The following is a 21,712-nucleotide window of genomic DNA, read 5'->3' on the forward strand; positions in this document are numbered from 1 at the left end:
CTGACAAGACAGAAGTACTGTTTTGGGGGGACAGGGGGTGGGTGGGTATGGAGGACTCCCTGGTCCTGAATGGGGTAACTGTGCCCCTGAAGAACCAGGTACGCAGCCTGGGAGTCATTTTGGACTCGCAGCTATCCATGGAGGTGCAGGTCAATTCTGTGTCCAGGGCAGCTGTTTAGCAGCTCCATCTGGTACGCATGCTGAGACCCTATCTGCCTACGGACTGTCTCGCCAGAGTGGTGCATGCTCTGGTTATCACTCGCTTGGACTACTGCAATGCGTTCTATGTGGGGCTACCTTTGAAGGTGACCCAGAAACTAAAACTAATCCAGAATGCGGCAGCTAGACTGGTGACTGGGAGCGGCCGCCGAGACCACATAACACCGGTCTTGAAATACCTACATTGGCTCCCAGTACGTTTCCGAGCACAATTCAAAGTATTGGTGCTGACCTTTAAAGCCCTAAACGGCCTCGGCCCAGTATACCTGAAGGAGCATCTCCCCCCCATCGTTCAGCCCGGACACTGAGGTCCAGCGTGAGGGCCTTCTGGTGGTTCCCTCACTGCGAGAAGCCAAGTTAAGGGGAACCAGGCAGAGGGCCTTCTCGGTAGTGGCACCCGCCCTGTGGAATGCCCTCCCACCAGATGTCAAAGAGAACAACTACCACCAGACTTTTAGAAGACATCTGAAGGCAGCCCTGTTTTGGGAAGCTTTTAAACTCCAGCGGGTGCAGAATGCTGCAGCAAGACTCCTTACGGGGTCTTCGCTGCGAGATCACATTCACCCGGTGTTATACCAGCTGCACTGGCTCCCGGTGGAGTACAGGATCAGGTTTAAGGTGCTGATTTTAACCTTTAAAGCCCTATACGGCCTAGGACCCTCGTACCTACGGGACCACCTCTCCTGGTATGCCCCACAGAGAAACTTACGGTCTTCAAATAAAAACATCTTGAAGGTCCCAGGCCACAGAGAAGTTAGGCTGGCCTCAACTAGAGCCAGGGCTTTTTCGGCTGTGGCTCCGACCTGGTGGAACACTCTGTCACAAGAGACTAGGGCCCTGCGGGACTTGACATCTTTCCGCAGGGCCTGCAAGACAGAGCTGTTCCGCCAGGCCTTTGGCCAGGGCACAGCCTGACTCCCTCCTTCGGCAATCTTCGTGGAGCTCTGGCCCAATGGTGGCCAGTGGCTTGAATTTAATTAATTTTATAATGAATGATTTTAGAGTGTTGTTTGTGCTGTACTTTTGTACTGTTTTATTGTTGTTAGCCGCCCTGAGCCCAGCTTCGGCTGGGGAGGGCGGGATATAAATAAAATTTATTATTATTATTATTATTATTATTATTATTATTATTATTAATGTTTGATGCATTACTGTATTTTAATATTTTGTTGGAAGCTGCCCAGAGTGGCTGGGGAAGCCCAGCCAGATGGGCAGCGTATAAATAAATAAATAATAATAATAATAATAATAATAATAATAATAATAATAAATTATTATTATCTGCTATATTTTATCTGCACAATGAGAACAAATCTCAGGAACCAAAAACTTGTATTGAAAAATATGACTTTCGAGCCGTCTGGCCCCAAAGCGGCAAGTAGGCATTCCATTTTGGCGACTGTAGCCCTGGTTTAAATAGCCATTTGGTGCCTCACTTATATATCTGAGTTTCTAAAACTGGAATGTTTAGAGGGGCGCATTCAAGCCTGGGGTCCAAGGCCCCACAACTCTGACACAGAGAGACCCCTTTGGCTGCCCGTGGCTGGTGAATGTGTATCTAACGTAGTAACATCAATGAAGTAGAAAGGCTGAATTCTTAAGACTTTAAAAGTTCAACTGCTGTCAGTCTGCAAGACTAATAAGCAGCATCTGGTTTCCCTCTAGAACAAAAACTAAGAGCACAAGCAGCTTTCCACAAAGGTGATGTTAAGCAGAGTTCTACAACTTGGCACACATCACATAAAAGGTGGAACAATACAGCATGGGAAGGCAAACTAAGGCCCGGGGCCGGATCCAGCCCCATCGCCTTCTAAATCCAGCCCGTGAATGGAGCAGGAATCAGCATGTTTTTAGAAGAGTAGAATGTGTCATTTTATTAAAAATGCATCTCTGGGTTATTTGTGGGGCATAGGAATTCGTTCATTATTATTTTTTATCAAATATAGTCCAGCCCTCCACAAGGTCTGAGGGACAGTGGACTGGCCCCCTGCTGAAAATGTTTGCTGGCCCCTGCAATACAGTAAGACTCTAGTAATGAACTTCAACATCAGCCTTCCCCAACCCGGTGGTTGTTGTTGTGCCCCGCATTTCCCCCGTAGGTTCCCTCCAGATTTTTCAGACAACAACTCCCATCAGCCTCAGCCAGCAGTTATAGTTCAAAGATGGTGAGGCTGCTTTATATTTTTGATCCAATAAAGGTTGCATTTGGGCAATGCAATTCCTACTCAGAAGTAAGTCCTACAAAATTCAGGGGTTCTATGATTCTACGTGATTCTATGTTGGCCGCAGAAGAGAAAAGCCCTAATCTCTCCTGGCAAGCATGTAAAGGCTAGCCTCTTAGGCTGTTAAAAAACAAAACAAAACCACTGACTTCTACCAAGCAAGATGGTAGATAACTCTGTCTTCCAAGTTCCATTTTATCTTAAGAACTATGTACTTTCCCCTCTAAGAAGCCTGCCAGAGCTTTAAGATTAGCCTCAGAGACCTGGCCAGCTGCTCCAAAAATGTTTTTATGTCAGCAAGCATCTACTGTTCAACTGTTTGCTGCTGTAAAGTAACTATATAGGATAATGCTATCTTTATTGCTGTTGTTTTTGTACTGGAAGAAGGGATTTAAGAGTTGTTGCTTTGTTTCATTTTATTGTTTATAAACATGTCTTTAGAGGGCAAGTTACACCTAAGACTACCAAGTCAATAAAAAACACTCAGCCAGCCAACTAAATTCTCCCAGAGGCAAGCGCAAGTCTGTGACCAAAGTCTTTGAAGTACCTAGCAACACCCTTGCCTCCAGGTGATCATCAGACAGGCAGGTTTTTCCTTTGTTAGGATCTTTTTCCTCTATGCAGTCGATTTATGCCACAAACACATCTGGGACAGGTAGTAAGATGTTTGTGCAATAGTCATTTCTGCACACTTATCTGCAAGGCTGGTCATAGTAGAGCCAAGGTCTGTGCACATGCAGTTAAGGGAAGTTTTCAATTCCTCTGGCTAATGAACTATATACTGCTTGCAAGCTTCCCATGGGCATCTGGCAGGCCAATGTGAAAACTGGATGCTAGACTAAATGTGCCATTGGCCTGATCCAGTAGGACTCTTCCTAAGCTCTTATGAACACCTGAGACAAATTAAGTCCCCTCCCTCTTCCCTTTCACTTGCTCAAGTGACAGAATGCAGGATTTGCAAGAAGGGGGATACCAAGTATTAAGCAGATCAAGAGAGCATCGGTGAGAGAGCTATATCCACAACAAACACAGAAAAATATGAATCACAGCCCTTTAGATGTTCGCATTTACCCTAATCACTGGAAGCAACACCAATTCACCGGGTCTGGAATACAAGCAGACACACTGTGTACATCAGGTAACCGGCAAGAACCACAACCTACACAGCAGGTGCATTAAACACTGACGTCACTCACTTAAAACGTTGTCACCATCTCATTGCCGCTAATACACAGCAGGTAAATAGTGCTTTTCTTCACTTCTTCTCAATGCAATGGGAAATTATGCTGTGTTCGCACTACATTTATTAAGTATACTCTCAATATGTTTATTCAATATACCAAAAGAAACCTTTCATTTTTCTACCTGAGGCTTTTTGCAATGCAGAGGATTTAGGGTTGTGCTATACAAGCAGCTCTAGGTCAATGGTACAGAGCTGGCTCACCTCAGGAGCAAGGCAAGGTTAATCGGGCTGACTGGAAAGAGGATTGCCTTAGTGCATATTATCTTCTGGCTCAAGATGGACATGTTGCGCAGAGACAGCTGGCAAATTCAAACCTGTAACACTCAAGTAATGGGGGTGGGGGAACAACCCAAATAAAATTGTGGGAAGTTGGGGGAGTGGGAGAGGCCAGAAGTGAGAAAGGATGGCACTAGTGGAATGCACGCTGCTCTGGATAGATGTGGTCACACTCCACTTGAAGAATCACAGAAGCAGGTGTGCAGCTTGGGGATACTTCTGTATCCAACACCATCAGTGGAAGCACAAGCGAGTTCAGTGGCACAAAATGCCTTCTAGCAACTTTGACCAGTAGCACAGTTGCAACCCTACCTGGACAGGGATAACCTGGTTTCAGTTGTCTACGCTCTGATTAGACTACTGCAATGCACTGTATGTGGGATTGCCTTTGAAGACAGGTCAGAAGCTACAGCTAGTGCAGGACTACTTAGCAAAGGTAAATTGTTAACCAAAACATAAAGATGGAAACATGTAACACTGGTTCTGACCCAACTGTGTTGGCTGCCAATTTGTTTCTGGGACCAATTGCTGGTTATGACCTTTAAAGCCTTATACAATTCGGGTCCGCTATATCTAAAAGACCACCTTTCCGCATATGAACCTGCCAGGACCCAGAGGTTATTATCTGAAGCTCTTCTCTACATGCCACCTCCACAACTGGAGGGTGACAAGAAAATGGGCCTTCTCTGAAGTAGGCCCTGTTTATGGAAGTAGCCTCTGTTTAAGAAGGCCCACTGTTTAAGGAGGCCTGTGACAAATACATTTTTGTTTTCAAGGTCATTTGGACATCATCAGGACATTTGATATAATCATTATTACTATATTGTACTATAATAATATATTGTATGATTAAATTTATTTACAGTAACATTTATGTGAGTTTACTATAGCATTTTTACTTTAGTTGCAATCACTTTGTGGCCTTTTTGGTGGAAAGGAATGCATAAAAAATTAAGAAACCTAATCTAGCAAGGAAAAATGGTTCCATATGTTTATGGGGGGAAATTTAGCTACTTTTTGCATTCAGGATCGCCTGCCACATAGCATGTGGCTTCTGAAAATCAAACTAATAGTTTTCTGGAAGGGGACTTCAAAAGAGAATTTCCTCCTCTCTCCCCGCCCCTACTTACTGGCCTGCACAGCTTGAATCCTCCAGATCTAGTGGTTTTGCCGCCTTTGTTTCTATCGACGCTTTCTAAGCATTTCCTTGGCGGGAGTAAAATGGTTTCAGACCGAGCCCTTCCATCTGACAACCAGACAATTTGAAATACGCTACATATATTTTAACAGTGAAAAACGCCGTCCAATAAAAAGAAAAGAGCAGGCCTGGGGAGATTTGGGGAAGGGCTTCAGATTGGGATGATGGACATTAACAAATACAAGGTACACGGATGGGGGTTGCAGCAGCTCCTGCTGCTGCCGCCCCACGGACCAGAAAAGCAGGAAAGAGCGCCACGCCTCCCGTTTCCAGCTCCGGCGCTGCAAAGACCGTGTCCGGCGCGAGCTGCGGCCCTTCCACTCCCCGTTAGCGGCAGCGGCACCGACGTGCAGCCCCGGGGTCGTCCCGCTCGCTTCGCCCACCCGCAAGCACTTGAGAGGGCGACTCGGAGCGCGGCTGCAAAAGGGAGCCGAAAGCCTCCCCACATCTGGCCCGGCGCCACTTAAGGTCTCCCCGCCGGGATCCCTCCCAACCTTTGCGCGGGGAGGGGTGCGCGCATGGATAGGCAAACTAAGGCCCGGGGGCCGGATTCGGCCCAGTCGCCTCCTCAATCCGGCCCGCGGACATTCCGGAAATCAGCGTGTTTTTACATGAGCAGAAGGTGTCCTTTTATTTAAAATGCATCTCTGGTTTACTTGTGGGGCATAGGAATTCATTATATTTTCCAAAATATAGTCCGGCCCCCCACAAGGTCTGAGGGACAGTGGACTGGCCCACTGCTGAAAAAGTTTGCTGACCTCTGGCTTAGAGGGAGAGGTCGCCCACTGGAAAGGGCTCCCCCCCCCATCATTTTTTGGGCCTCGTGCATGGGGACGGGCGCTGCGCTGAGGAAAAACTGGGCTCCCACCTTTCCCCGCTGGCGCAAGCGCGCCCCGCCCCGCCCCGCTCCCCCTCTCCCCCACCCGCCATGCAAAATGCAAGGGGGCCGCTCCCCGATGTACCCCTCGCTCGCTTACCTCCCCGGGCAGGAGAGCTTCGCAGCAGCAGCAGCAGCAACAGCGTCGTGCCCACTCGGCGACTCCGCTCGCCTCCGCCCCGCAGCACCACGAGGTGCGCGAGCTTGTTTACCAACTCGCGTTCCCCTCCCCCCCCCCTTCCCGCACCGTCGGCTGGAGACCCCCGCGGCCAGGCTCCGCCCCTGGCGCGCCTATTGGCTCTGCCGAAACCACCGCCCTCCCCTGCCCGGGGATTAGCGCGAGAGCCGAGGTTGCCAAGCCGCCGGGAGCGTGTTCGGCTCGTGGGGCCCGCGCTCTGGCCAATGGGAAGCCGGGGCGGACGGAGCTTCCGCCAATCCCGAGGCGGCGTGTCCTCTCGTCCGTTCCCTCCCGCCGCCTCTCGCACATCCCGTCCTTGTTGCGCTGCTCGCTCGACGCGGTGGCGGGAGGGCTGGGCATGGACCCGGAGAGAAGGAGGAGGGTCGGTGCATGTGCATGTGCAGCGGGGCACGTTCCTGTTGCCGCCGTGCGCGTCTTTCCTCCCCCCCCCCGGGGTTGTGCTGCATCGTCCCCGCCCTCGGACAAAGCTGGGGTTCCCGGACTCCCTGTCTAACAAAGGCCGCCTTCCCAAAAGCTCCTGTCTGCCACCCTGAAGTTACGTGTCTCCCTGCACGTATCTGCACAGGGCATTTCAGTGCAATGCTTGTTGGTACAAGGAAGGGGGGAGACGCTTGGAAGTTTCCTGTGTTAATGGGGTTAACTGCAGGGCGGATAATTTGCAAGAGAAATGGTGTGGCGCGAAAAGGCAAAGATAAAAGGTTGCTGGGTTTTAAATCTCTTTTTTTAGGATACTCCTTTTGTTACTTCAAAAAGGGTTAAAAATGTATGTTGCAACTAATGGCTTAAAAGTATACAAAGTGACTTGGCAGTCCCTTCGTTTTCATAGCCTTACCATTTCGCAGAGAAGCGTAAACAAATAGCCACACAGAAAGAAGCAAATATCAGTTTCCCTGCTTGACATCCAGCGTGCTGGCCACCAAAGTATGCAGCCCCTGACCTAGAATTCCCAGTTCTCTGCCACACTTGCCAATTATTTACTCTTAGAGCAGACAGCCAATAAAATAAGGCTGCAATCCTGACCCTACTTACCTGGAAGCAAGACCCACTGAATTCAGTAGGACTTACTTCTGAGTAAACATGAAGTCAAGATTGCATTGTTCGTTTGGGTCTCTGCTATTGGGGCTATCAAACACCCTGCTTCTGAATTCATGTTTAAAACAGAAAGCATGTTGACAATTGCAACAGCTAAATAAAAGTGGACACTTTAATTTTATTTGTTACATTTGTATCTCAGTCTTATCCCCAAAGGGAAGCTCAAAGGGATGTTTTGATCCTTGCCCTTCTCTCTTCTCTGAAATAAAACAGTCTTGTGGCACCTTAAATAATTGTATAATAGCATGTGCTTTTGTGGACCAGAATCCACTTCATTAGATGCTTGAAGTGTAATCCCTAGCTGCACGTACACACACACAGGTGTAGGCTGGTGGGAGTAGATTTGTAAGCCGCCCAGAGTGGCTGGGTTAACCCACTCAGATGGGCAGTTAGCTAGCTAAATAAATTAGAAAATATAATATAAAATAAAAAGACTAATCAGCAAACACTGTAAGGAACTACTAACTTTCCTCTTGGTTGCTGCCAGGCTTAAAAAGGTGTGATGTTGGTGAACACTTGAAAGACTCTCAGCTGATGCACAGTATAGACATGTTTGGACAGACCAGTGGTCAGGGATAATGGGAGTTGTAGTCCCAAAACATCTGGAGGGCCGAGTTAGCCTATGCCTGCATTAGCAGATAAATTGATATGCCCAGTCAAAGTAGCTAAAATGACTGCAGACCCCAACTCTTTTTATGCAGGTTGGCATATTCTCATTTTCCAAATGAGAAGAGACAACCAAATGAGAAAACTGCCACAAACACATGGCAAGCTGTGGAGCGATATGCTAGAATTATAAGAAGTTGGACAATGTATTTGTGTATTTGCTCTTTTATTATAGAATACCTGTAAACACAAGGAATTTGCTTATGACCTCAGAGCAGTTGTGTCTTCTCCCTACAGTTATATCGGTTTGTATTCCTTTGTGATTGAATATAAATATACATCCAAGAAGCCATTGTATCTCAAACTGTTTGTATTTAATAATATTCAAACATTTACATTTTTGCAGTACAATGCTATACATGTCTACTCATAAGGAAGCCCCTTTGAACTCAGCAGGGCTTACACCCAAGTAAGTTGGTTTAGGATTGCAGCCTAGAAATAACAACAAACCATAGAGAGTTGTCATGCACCTCTGTCAATCTTTCTGTGTATGTGTGATATGCATGTGTTAAGTGGAATATTTGTAGAGCAATAGGTTAAACATACTTCATAAAGAACTTTCATTCAGAAAGATCAGCTTTAAATACCATGTTCCCCCATCTGTCTCTGTATCCACAGAGCTGCATGTCAGGGTTTTTGAAGTTAATTTCCAGTATTTTATATAGCTGAATGGTTTTCTTTTCTCCCAGCTGGAATCAATATTATTCAGACATCTTGTTTTAAGTGGATATTTTTCTTAACCTTTTGGTGTGTTGAATTTGGACTTTAGCTTTGTATTGTCTTTGTTCATAAGATCATTTACCCTGACGGCTGAGTTTCAACAGCTGGATGTTCATTTGTACAGCATCAGGCTTGAGACTACTTGCACAAAGAGTAGTCCCACATATCTTTGGGGAATATATTATTTGAGGATTGCAGATTTAATTGGTCCATCTCATGTACTAAAGCACTGGTTCGTTTTTCCATAAAGTTATTTTTTTACAAATGTCATACTTGAACAGTCAAGCTTGGCATGAACTTGTTACCAGAAATAATTCCCAGCAGGTCCCAAGCAAATCAGGGAAATGGTTTCTGAGATGGAACATTACTGATAATTCATGATAATAATAATAAAGCTTTTCTCCGTCTCTCCATGATGCCAGAACTCATGGACATCCAAGGAAGCTGGAAGATTCAGGTCAGAGAAAACAATATTTACACAGTGCATAGTTAAACTATGGAACTTGCTGTCATAGGAGGCAGTGATGATCACCAACTTCGGTAGCTTTGAAAGAGGATTAGACCAATTCATGGAGAAGGCTGTCAAAGGGCCCTATCCATACCTTGGCTTAATGTGGATAGTGAACCCCTTGTATATACTTTAATTCCCCCTCATCCATGAGGCCCCCCTCCTCCAACTACTGCTTTCCCTAAATCCAACAATTCCCAATTCAATTGATGCAGCTCTCCTATTTGGATTTTCATACCATTTATTTGTTTGTTTGTTTGTTTGCTTGCTTGCTTGCTTGCTTGCTTGCTTGCTTACTTTTTTCAAGAAGGTGAACTCAAAGTGACTTCAACCAGCCCCAGGTGCCTGAAGGTAAAGGTAAAGGGACCCCTGACCATTAGGTCCAGTTGCGGACGATTCTGGGGTTGCGGCGCTCATCTCACTTTATTGGCCAAGGGAGCCGACATACAGCATGTGGCCAGCATGACTAAGCTGCTTCTGGCGAACCAGAGCAGCGCATGGAAACGCTATTTACCTTCCCGCCGGAGCAGTACCTATTTATCTACTTGCACTTTGATGTGCTTTTGAACTGCTAGGTTGGCAGGAGCAGGGATCGAGCAACGGGAACTCACCCGTTGACCTTCTTACCTGAACTGCTGAACTGCTGACCTTCCGATCTGCAAGCCCTAGGCTCTGTGGTTTAACCCACAGCGCCACCCGCGTCCCAGGTGCCTGCCTTCTCCCAAAGAACCAGCCCAGGGGATGGCACTGGCCGTGAGCATCTTCTTTGTCTCAGCATAACCACTTGCAGACCTCAACAGGAAGGAGGATGGCAACCTAAGGCCCGGGGGCCGGATCCGGCCCAATCGCTTTCTAAATCCGGCCCGCGGATGGTCTGGGAATCAGTGTGTTTTTACATGAGTAGAATGTGTGCTTTTATTTAAAATGCATCTCTGGGTTATTTGTGGAGCATAGGAATCTGTTCATATATTTTTTCAAAACATAGTCCAGCCCCCCACAAGGTCTGAGGGACAGTGGACCGGCCCACAGCTGAAAAAGGTTGCTGACCCCTGATTTATTGTCTTTGCCAGTTATGGGCTTTGGCTCTACCTACTGTAGGGGTCCTGGTCTTCTGCCCTACCAGTGCCAATAGGCACCAGTTCACTGATGTGTTGCATGTGTATGCATTCTCCTTCCAAATTGGATGCACCCATGCATTTGCAATATTCTCAGCATCTGATGCTTTACCCCAAGATAATACAAACTGAATGACACGAGAGAGACCACAAGTGAGACTAGATCAAGAAGGCAACAAGCCACAGCAAGTCTGGGGCAGAAACACATCTCCTGCTGACAAAGGAAGCAAACAAGGAGGTTTCACATATTTAGCATTTTGCAACACAGTCTGTTGAAATGTGTACCATCAACATTTCTTGTCCTAAAATGTTACACTCATTGTTGAATTCTGAGGGTTTACATTGTGTGTGTTTTTGTTTTTTTGTTTAAAGGCAAGGCTGGGGTGGTTGGAACTGGATTTTCTGGAGTGAAAGAGAGTCTTTTTGTAAGTCCTTTATTTAAATCCATAAATAAGAACACAACAGCAAGATGTTGGAGTCAACCAATATATCTGGATAGCTCAGTTGGTTAGAGTGTGGTGCTGATGATGCCAAAGTTGCAGGTTCAATCCCTGTATGGGGGAAGCTGCATATTCCTGAATTGCAGGGGGCTGGACTAGATAATCCTCAGGGTCCTTTTACAATTCTGTGATCCAACTGAAGAACATTCAACATATGACCAATACATTAAAAAACAACAACAACACTTTAGGGATTTAGGAAGTCGCCTTATATTATGTCAGGCCTTTGGGTCCAGCAAACTCAGAAGTGCTACACTGACTGACAAATATGTTCCTTCCCTGTGATCAAACCTCCTGTGGTTGTTGTGGTGGTGGTGGTTGTTAAGCATAGGGAAAGATCCAGGCACTATACCACAATAAATAGCCACTTAAGCTGGTGGGAGGAGGAAGAGTTTCTTTCATAATAGCTCACACATCATGAGATCCAAATTTGAAGACCAGCTGGTGATGGAGAGTAGGGGGACAGGCATTTTGATGAAATACAAGTGGTAACAAACAGTCAAATTAGCTGTGATCCTATATGTGTTGCTTGAAGTTACATCTTTAGTTTTTTTAAAAATAACTATTAAATATAGCCACTTCTAATGAGGATCCCGATGCGAAGTGAGGGTTTTAAACTGGCGCCCCATACATATTCCAGGGGCTGTTATTAGCCCTGAAGAGAAGCTTCATTTGTCAGTGGGATCTACTTCCCTGGGGCTAATGGTAGTTACTGAGGAGGCAATTTTCATCAGAACTTCAGAGCAAAATGAAATGCTTAAATCCAGGGGCGACCCACCCTGTTTCGCCGCCTGAGGCAAAACAGAACATATTCAAGCTGCATCTTCAGTGACAGGTGCAGCAGCAGGATATGCCGCCTCAGAAACCCAGTGGGATCCTGCTTAAACCCCCTTCCATATGTCCCACGGTTCCCACGAACATAAGAAAAGCCCTGCTGGATCAGGCCAAAGGCCCACCTAGCCCAACATTCTGTTGAGGATATCTTCTACTAGATTAGATGCCTGTGGGTTTTGCTTTTAAATTTTAGACTGGACAGGCTCAGAAATAAACAAAGAAAATCTCAATAATGACATAAGTTATCCGTGTAGTGCCTTGGTTCCAGTAAGATCCTTTTTGTTTTGCATGCCTATGTTATCTTTCTCTCTGAACATGTGCAACTCAGAGCAGGCTCCAAAGCCAACTCTGGAGTTAGCACCAGCATTGCTAAATTCATCAAAATCTGCCAAAGAGCGTTGGCAACTTCCTGTCAGGGAGGTTATCAGAGAAGCCTTTAGCAATTGCATGGTAGTTTCGAGAAGTTTGTCCAACCATCTCGTCCTCTGTCGTCCCCTTCTCCTTGTGCCCTCCATCTTTCCCAACATCAGGGTCTTTTCCAGGGAGTCTTCTCTTCTCATGAGGTGGCCAAAGTATTGGAGCCTAAGCTTCAGGATCTGTCCTTCCAGTGAGCACTCAGGGCTGATTTCCTTAAGAATGGAGAGGTTTGATCTTCTTGCAGTCCATGGGACTCTCAAGAGTCTCCTCCAGCACCATAATTCAAAAGCATCAATTCTTCGGCGATCAGCCTTCTTGATGGTCCAGCTCTCACTTCCATACATCACTACTGGGAAAACCATAGCTTTAACTATACGGACCTTTGTTGGCAAGGTGATGTCTCTGCTTTTTAAGATGCTGTCTAGGTTTTGGAAAGGTAGTCAGACCATATCAATCAGCTCTCTTCTTGGAGTTGGAATACCATCTAGCTTTCCAAAATAGCTGGATTATACATAGATGCATGGTGCCTCTGCAAAACAGGTGGGGATAGAAGTGAACCTATCTTTTTATTCTATGAAGTATTTCTTCTTTTCCTTATCATGAGTGGTTTCTGGAACATAAAGGAGAGAGGAAGTGCCATATTGTTCTTAGGCATGCAAGGGAGAGATGTTGTATTGACGCATATGAAAGCACCCACCCTGAGTCCTAAGTCCACCTGCACTTGGAGTGGATGCTAAATCTTGCCCTGTAATTCTAGGCCATGCTGTGAAACACACACAGACCACATGGCTAGAGCCTTCTCCTATCATAACAAAACAGCTTGCTTCCCTGGTCTCCTATCAACATGAATCAAAAGCAGCAATTGTGGGGCTGGTTGTGGGCTGAGAGAAGCAGTAAGCGGATGGGATGAGCTGAATCAGAAGTTTTGCATTACAAAGGTTGTTCTATTGAGAAAGAAAGCCTGTTGGGTTTTATGATGAGTTGGCCACAAACTGATTTGATCAAGGTCACAAGTTCTTAAGTATGCTGGCAGCTGAATAAAAAGAGAAAGGGGAGCTCTAATTACTGGACTGCATAGTGGTATTTAGACTAGTCCTAATTAAGTTTATCTGATGATGACAACTATGGCATTAGGCAGCTAATGAATTAAGAGCAGAAACTTCCAAATGGTTCGAATGTTGGGGTGAATTGCTGGCCAAATGATGGTGAGAAGTCATGATGGTGTTGTTATGATTTGGCTCTCTTGAACATGAATTGGCATGGTGCAATGGGAGAACACTGAATCATAAGCAGTTCCAAATATCTGAAATAAGTCATACATTCTGCCAAGGAGGTCTGGTCTGGTATGGCAGACAAGGAGTGTGCAAGAGACCTGAATAGGTATCTGAGTTTGATGCAGGTTTACAGTGTGTGTTTTTTAAAAAAAGTTTTCTGGCTGCAGCTATTCCACTGTGATTTCATCTGTGCCCCTGCGATTTCTGTAGTTTGCACCAAACAAAAGCAACAACAAAGGAGGGAACCACTCTTTTTATGATGCAACACTGCAGCATAGATTGGCTGCAGAGGTAAAATCAGCACACACATAAACTTAAAGCACAGTTTAAGACTATGCGGAAAGGAACTTAGTAAATCTGAGCAAAATGCTCTGTCCTTTGAAGCCACATCTGACAGAATATGACAAAATATGTCATCAATAGGTTCTGGTCGACCCTACGAAGATTTGGGAAGCAGAACTGAAACTGTGGTTGCTTTTGCACGTTGAAGAATATTGTCCACTTCTCTGTTTTTTTAGCACAAGTCAGTCTTCTTGGAAGGGGAAGACACAAAGCCAACAGCTGTTGCTTCCAGAGAGAACCTTTGCAAATCCAATCTAAGTCCTAAATCTTGGCAGGTGTTTTCCCCCTCCCCTTTTACCTTGAACTTTCCCCCCTGAGGGAATCAAAGGTCAAAAAAGAGTTCACAGCTCTAATCTTCTGTCCAGCTACAACATTTCTGCTGAGCTCTAGATCTGTATGTTCCAAAATAAATCCAGCTTGACCTGGTTGGCTCTGAGGAGGATTCTAGACAAGGACTTCGTATTGTAAAGGGCCAGTCAGAGATCACAGATGGGGCACTGGCAACAAGTTGTGGTTGTTGTTTTGCTGGATTTCCCCCCAGCATTGTAAATCTAATTAAAGTGGAGGGAGGGAGGATACAGGCTGGCATTTTAATGCCAACAGTGTCATGTAGATGCTGCAAAACAGGTAAATGCGTAGAATAATAGAACTGGGACGCGGGTGGTGCTGTGGGTTAAACCACAGAGCCTAGGACTTGCTGATCAGAAGGTCAGCGGTTCAAATCCCTGCGACGGGGTGAGCTCCCATTGCTCGGTCCCTGCTCCTGCCAACCTAGCAGTTTGAAAGCATGTCATGTGCAAGTAGATAAATAGGTACCGCTCCAGCGGGAAAGTAAACAGTGTTTCCATGCGCTGCTCTGGTTCACCAGAAGCGGCTTAGTCATGCTGGTCACATGACCCGGAAGCTGTACAGCTGCTCTCTCAGCCAATAAAGCGAGATGAGCGCCGCAACCCCAGAGTCAGCCACGACTGGACCTAATGGTCAGTGGTCCTTTTACCTTTAATAGAACTGAAGAGTTGGAAGCAACCCTGAGGATCACCAAGTCCAATCTCCTGCAACTGTCCCATGTAGGAATTGAATCTGCAATCTTGGTGTTATCAGACCATGCTCTAGTCTAACCGAATGAGCTATCCAGTTGTGAAGAGGAACCGACCCCAAAATAAACTCCTGCCTGAACACAGCTTTAACAGAACAGGAAATTCGTCCAGATTCTCCCCACTCCACCCCAGCTGCTCATCAAATTGCCAGTTGTGTTGTAGTTTTTTGCATCCACAAAACTACTAAATACTAAATTGGTTATTAACATGCTAAGTAAATCTTCTCCCCACCCCTGGTTTGGACTTGGTATGAACTTTGAACAAAGTGCTGCAGAAGCCTTGTGAAACATTTGATACATGCCTGTGCCCAGAAGCCACACGCAGATACAAAATATTCTGCTGTAATTGGTTTTTTTATCCCAAAGATCCACTGATTGTGATCAATGCCTGCATTGCAAAGGGTTGGACTATTAGATGACCCTATAATAGTATGGTTTTAAAATATCAAAGAAATCAGAGGAGTTGGTCATTCGGGCATTTAAATCCCTGGCCTGCCACTACTATTTCTGGCAGATTTTGCATTTCAAGCTGGTGTAAGCTACGTTTAGCTTATTGTGACCTGGAAGTTAATAAGACCTTATTTTTAAATAAAGAAAATACATATTGGGCACAATGGAATCTATGAATCTGCACTGTGTGTGTGGCATGAATCAGCAGGGGTGTGAGACAGTTGCCCTTTTGCCTGCAGCTGACTGACACATCATTTATATGAATTAGGATGCTGGGAAGATCTGAATGTGCACATCTACTTGCATACATGCTGGGAAAACCTTGCACGTTTCAATACAGTAAAACCTTGTTCAACCCAATGGCGAACTAAGGACATTCACGTCTGTACTTCCAGATCATCAGAAATTCATGTGTGCCACCATGACTCAAGGCAGCTTTACAGATAAAACAGAAACTGCTAAAAACTGGGTTAAGCTACAGTTTGTGTTACTGCAAGGCTAAGGAACCTGTAGCCCTCCAGTTGTTGTTGAACTACATTTTCTATCATTCCTGGCTATTGGTTGTGCTGGCTGGGGCTGATGGGACATGTAGTTCAAAAGAATTTAGGCTACAGCCACTCAACATACATTTAAAACACCCCACTTTAACAGTACAGAAGTGGACATTCCTGGGAACTGTAGCTTGCTAAGGTTGCTAGAAATGATATATAATATAGGAATTATAGCTCTGTGAGGCCAACACCTTTAACAAACAATGGTTCCTAGGATTCTCCGTGACTTAAAGTGGTATAAGAGTGCTTTAAAATCAGAGAATCTTAAGACTGGAAGGTACCCTAAGGGTAATCTAGTCCAATTTTCTGCAGTGTAGGAATCACAGCTAATGCATGCTGATGCCTGTGACTCAACAATGTCTGCAGAGCCACAGGTTTTCTACTCCTTGGTAGGAAAAACAAACAAACATGCGGGAGCCAATGGTGGTACCTGCAGCTCCCTTTTCCCTACAGCATGTGGTGAGGAATGAGGCACTTTTAGATGCTTTTTGGAGTCTTGGATGTTTTCTTCCTGGTCTGATCAGAAATGGTGGCTTAGGGCATGCTTTCCTTTCCAAAATGTAAGGGGGTTAAAGGGTGAGAAGGAATTAGTATAAATTAAATTAATGATTGAAGAAATTAAGATGCTGTTTTGCCATTATTAGTTTTTATATTATTGTACCTCTGTTGGTTATATTTTGAAGGGGTTGTGTTGTAAAAACATCCTTGAATAATCTTTTTTGTAGCATGGGATATAATTTTTAAAAATGGTGTTCTTGTTTTCAATAGATGAATAAAGGGAGGCCGGTCGAGAAATCTAGTGGAGAGTAGCACAGAGGACTAAAAAAAACAAAAAACCTAGGAAATAAATATGGATAATTTAGATGTGTTATTCAACTCTTTTCTAAGTGAGAAACTGTTATGATTTACACGGCTGGAGGATATATGAACTGGGATTGAGAATCTGCTGAACTTGGTAGAACTACGTAGTTGTTGCCTAATACATGCTTCAGAAACATGAAGTTCATCCTTTAGGAATTCTAGAGGGATCCGTTGTCTTGCTTACACATTGTTTAAAATGTATATGCTGCCTTTTAACCCAACAGGGCCCTGCAGACTGTTCACTATAAATAGGCTATGACATAGGAAGAAGAAACCTATCATAGCATTGCTGGGTTACCTCATTTGCCCCAGGCTGACGTGTCCCTTATCCCAAGATATCCTTCTGTGTTGCCAGTCCATCCACACTGACTTCAAGCCTTGCTAAGTCTGAGGAAAGTTCCAGCCCAGTTGTCCCAATACTTTACCTGGCTCAGAGAGGCCTGCATATAAATGCCTCCAGCTGCCATCACTTCAGAGGCTCTGTTTATTTATATCTCTCTTTATATCATACCATAAATAGCGTGGAGCATTGATACCTTCAGAGAGGCAGGCACACTGTGCCCACATTTGTACAGGCTGTAATTGTTGTTATCTCCCCTGCTGGTATGTGGCAGGAAGATAAACAGCCCACTGGTACTCAGTTGTCTTCAGTTCCAACCACCTCTTCTCATTCCTTGGAGGGGACGCAGATCTGGACTAGAATAACATTTGAGGGCCTTCAGAAAGCCAAAGGGAGAAGGAATAGATTACGTGTGAGGAGAGGAAGCAAGAATTACTGGTACATTCCCTAGGGGAGGCTACTCAATGGATTAAAGCAGATGTAAATTCCTCTTGTATGGCGGTAGGCAAGCAAGCCAATGAAAAATGTGTGCAGGTGTAGGCTTATGGAGAGCGCCCAACCACCTGCAATGCAGGAATCTTTTGCCCAACACTGGGCTTGAACCCACAACCTTGAGATTAAGAGTCTCATGTTCTACCCAAGGAGCAATTTCTTATGGACTTGCAGTTCTTCAGCATTTGTTCTTTCCTTCTACAATACTTCCCCTTTTCTAGTCCAGTTGTCAGTGTGCATGTACCATACATACCTTGGCCACCATCTTTGTTGCTTTCGTCATGCTATGTGTGGTTATTTAGCTTTATGCTATCGGCAGTGCAGGGTTCTCTTAGCTGTTTCATCAATTCTCTGTGCTTTCCACCCATCTCTGTGACACTCTGCTTTGGATTGTTACTAATGGCGGGTTGTTTTAACTTGAAACAAACACGATCACTCTTGCCCCAGCCTTTTCTTGATGTTCATTCCTATCCAAATGAAATAGGAGTCTAGCACCAATCTGCTTGAGGGAGTTGTCGCAAGATGGGGTCACCAACTTGGTGGTGCCCTTCCAGATGTTGTTGGGCTACAGCTCCAATCTGCCCCAGCCAGCATCTCCAATGGTTGATAATGATGGGAGATGAAACCCAACATCTAGAGGGCACTGTGTTGGCTACCCCCAAGGGTTTCTGAGATACATGTGAAATGTTTTCAGGCTCAAAATGTACTACACAAATCTGACATATTACATATCGAGCACCGAGAAGAAACATCCACTACTGTTACACTGCCCTCTGGTGGCCAACTACAAAAATCTCATTCTACTGATCTTGTGGAATGGAGAACAACAACTGTCTTACTTTATTCAAAAGAGGGGAAATTTCTTGCTGGCCACAGATTCAGTTTGTTGCTAGAGGCTCAATGAGAGAGAGAAACTTTTGGCAGATGATCAGAGAATTCCTACACCTTCTTTACAACTTTTATTCAGATAACATGAGAGATGTATTTCAGAAAGTAAATCACTTAAAAAAAATAGTGCTGCCTCGTAAGGATAATTTTTATTGTATACATTGCATTTGCAGTAAGTACACAGGGTTGCTGTTGTTTTCCTAATGTAGCTAGAAGCATTTCCTGTATATATGCAGTATATTTGTTTCCCTTTCACCAAATACACAGACATACAGCCACACACACGTCCCAGGACAAGAATTAATCTGCTAGAATTACATTCAAAGAGATTTCAGGTGGAATTCTTTCCTGTTGGCCCACCCCCTGATCATCCATGCAAAACTGTATAAAAATTTAATGAAGAAAATCAGAACCATTATAAAAGGGAAAGAGATCTGCCATGCAATCGCTATTCATTTCAATTCCAGTTCCAAGAATAATCAGAAAATCCGATTGAAGTCAATAAATCATTGCGGGATAAATCAGTCCACATTTTGAAAGTTAATAGTTCTGGCTTGTGCATACCATATATGTGATTAAGATTTCTCTAGTCCACAAAATATTTGCTACCTTGCTACAGTTGACAGGTGCATTAATGAGTATTTCAAAAAGCACCTAAAAGTGCAGTACATGCTAGACAGCTTCAAGTCTAGAAAAAGGGGGGGGATAGAGAGAGATCTAGACCAATTAAGCAAACATCAGCTCAATACCTCTGCACATGGCAAAGCTCAAAAGTAGCCCCATGAATATACTTCATAATCTTGAAATCAATGCATAAAATAATCATGGAAATATTTTCATGACCAACTTACTCTTCTTCCTTCATGTTTGCAGCACCAGAGTATTGAGAAGCAGCTCATTTAATAAACAAAAAAAGTAGATCAATTTTTTAAAACATAAACCCCTACAAAGTTCCTTGAAACAGCTTATATATGAATGGAATAGCAAATACTGTATGGATTTGCAAGCGGTCTTAAAAATGTAACATTCATCAATATATTACTATGTAATTAATAGGCTTTTCAAAAGTAAGCAATTTAAAATATGTTTTGGAAATAAAAATGGTTGAAACTTAATCTTGATATAGTTTTTAGAGCAGTGGCGTAGCGTGGGTTGTCAGCACCCGGGGCAAGGCAAGTAATTTGCGCCCCCTAACCCGTGGATTTTAGCACTCGAGCCAGGTAGGGGCAGAGAGCTGCGAGTGCGAGCGCCCCCCCAGATGTTGCGCCCGGTGCGGCCGGCCCCCCCTGCACCCCCCACGCTACGCCACTGTTTTAGAGGGTTCACAGAAGGAAACTTCAGGCACAACCTATAAAGCAATCCTGTTGCTCAAGCCCACTGAAGCTAGGGACGAACAGTCCGTGTCACTTTTACACATATTCATTCATAAGTCTGTTCGGTCCCATTTCTGCATTAATGTACACCTTTACAAATTATCATTTAGATTTATAAAGAAAAACCAACACTGAATTGAACACAAAAGAGCAAGCGTACACATATTCTGCCCAAATGTATGCATTTCATCCTAAAATAAAAAATGTTAAAAACACATTTTGGTAAGCTTTTTGAGCTATGAACTGCATTGCAAAAATTTGAGAAGAACAAATCACATTCTAAATTCCAAAGGAAGGTTCAGATCAGCTCAAGTTGAATTGAATCCACACAAATCCAATTCATCAAGCATCCAAACTCGAAATCAATGGGAGCTGCTGCACTTCAATGTCTCTTACACTGGATCCTCCCCTTGACCCTTCTCAGTCCCTTTTCCTTCATTAGGCTATTTCTTTTGCTTAGGCAGATAAATCACATAAGTTGCGTTGTTCTTAGAAGGGGATATTTGGAAGCAAAGCAGATCAGATTTAAAATAAAAACCAAAACCTTAAAACAACCAATGTCCCTGGGAGGAAGTCCAAGTTAGAAGTAAACTATTTGCGGGGCAAAAGTCTTGAATATTTTGAGCACCAACTGTTTCTCATTTAGATTAATGTGCACACCAGATTCAAATCTCATCCCTGTGTTTTGATACAAACATTATTCCCCAAATAGTTCACTCTTACATTAAATATTTTCATAGCATTTCCAAGTTAGTCATTTAACACACACCCCACACAGCTGAAAGAAGTTTGCCTGGCCTCAATCAGTGGCTTCTCCCCAAATCATTCCTGAGCAGTGCAAAGCAAGAGGCTGTATGTGAGCTGCTTTTTGGCCTGATTGCCAATTCAAGTATGAGGGAAGCAACAGGGCAACTAACCCCCCTGTTATTTATAACTTGCCTCCACTTAAAGTTGGGCCCTCTGCTAGAGGATCTAAAAGTATGCTGTACACCGGGGTGGGGACTGCTGGTCCCCTCCAGATATTGAATGGACTCCCAGTTCCCATCAGCCCCAGCCAGCTTGGCCAATGGTTAGGAATGATGAGAGCTGGCACCCCAACAATATTTGGAGGGCCACGGGCTCCCCATTGCTACCGAAGGCCCTACAGCTCAATTTTTATTTTTGATCCGCTTGCTCACATTGACCAGTGCTACAAAAACCATTGGGTCTTACAAAGATGTTGATTTTGTGTGTGTCACCACACTTACGTGCTCAGCACATCTGGGTGGCAGCCCCATCCCGGCCAGCACCAATTCCCCGGGCAGCTCAGTTGAGAAGAGGGCAAGACAGGCCAAACATCTATTGTGCTTCCTGCACTTCTTGCTGTGCCCTGCTGTGTACAATCCAGAGTGTGGGGAAACTCCCATGCAAGCAGGTTGTTATCTTTGAAGGTCCACTTGCTTCCTTCCCTTGGAAGGGCTTTGGTGGCAAAGCTGAAGAAGCCTTGTACCCTTGCTTCATCCCTGGGGCTAAACTACACATTACACTGAATGGAGTCTCTGGCTTTTCTTTAGTGACAGGTGTGCGGGGGTCCCAACAATTATTGAGGTGGTAGCATGAGAAGCGGGGCTATTAGATTTCTCCTTTTCCTCCCTAGCAATGACTTTCCTGAAAAAGTCATAGCTGGGGAGGGCCTTTTCACCAGGCCAAGTTCAAGGTTTAACTACTGGTATATGAAGCCCTTAATGGCTTGGGGCCAGTTTACTCGTGCGATCACTTCACCCTGTATGTGCCCATTCGACCACTTCACTCTATGGACTCTGCACTGCTACAGGCATCACAGCTGTAAAAAAACTGCTATTTGAGTATCACACGACGACTTTGGAACTCCCTGCCTGTTGACATCAGGCAGGTGCATTTGCTGCACTCTTTTTCATGCTTAAAACTTTTTTTGTTTAGGCAAGTCTATCTAGACATGTA

At 44.7% G+C, this 21,712-nt stretch overlaps 1 protein-coding gene and 1 long non-coding RNA gene across 3 annotated transcripts in view; both read right to left on the reverse strand.

Moving 5' to 3' along the window:
* The window catches only part of COQ8A (coenzyme Q8A), a 61,782-nt gene extending 55,515 nt beyond the window's left edge, over nucleotides 1-6,267 (reverse strand). Inside the window, exon 1 of one of the 2 annotated variants that reach the window (XM_053383015.1) lies at nucleotides 6,136-6,267. The gene's annotated coding sequence lies outside the window, so the exon portion shown is untranslated. Of the gene's footprint in view, nucleotides 1-6,120 lie in introns of both variants that reach the window. The other variant, XM_053383016.1, reaches the window with a different exon arrangement.
* Nucleotides 6,268-18,510: 12,243 nt separating this feature from the next.
* On the reverse strand, nucleotides 18,511-20,735 carry LOC128411052 (uncharacterized). The gene is made up of 2 exons (XR_008329677.1): nucleotides 19,690-20,735; nucleotides 18,511-19,496 (listed from the first exon to the last, which is right to left on the reverse strand). It is a non-coding gene; the product is annotated as an uncharacterized LOC128411052 (long non-coding RNA).
* Nucleotides 20,736-21,712: the final 977 nt, after the last annotated feature.

Source organism: Podarcis raffonei, chromosome 3, assembly GCF_027172205.1.
Source record: "Podarcis raffonei isolate rPodRaf1 chromosome 3, rPodRaf1.pri, whole genome shotgun sequence".
Taxonomy (NCBI): Eukaryota; Metazoa; Chordata; class Lepidosauria; order Squamata; family Lacertidae; genus Podarcis; species Podarcis raffonei.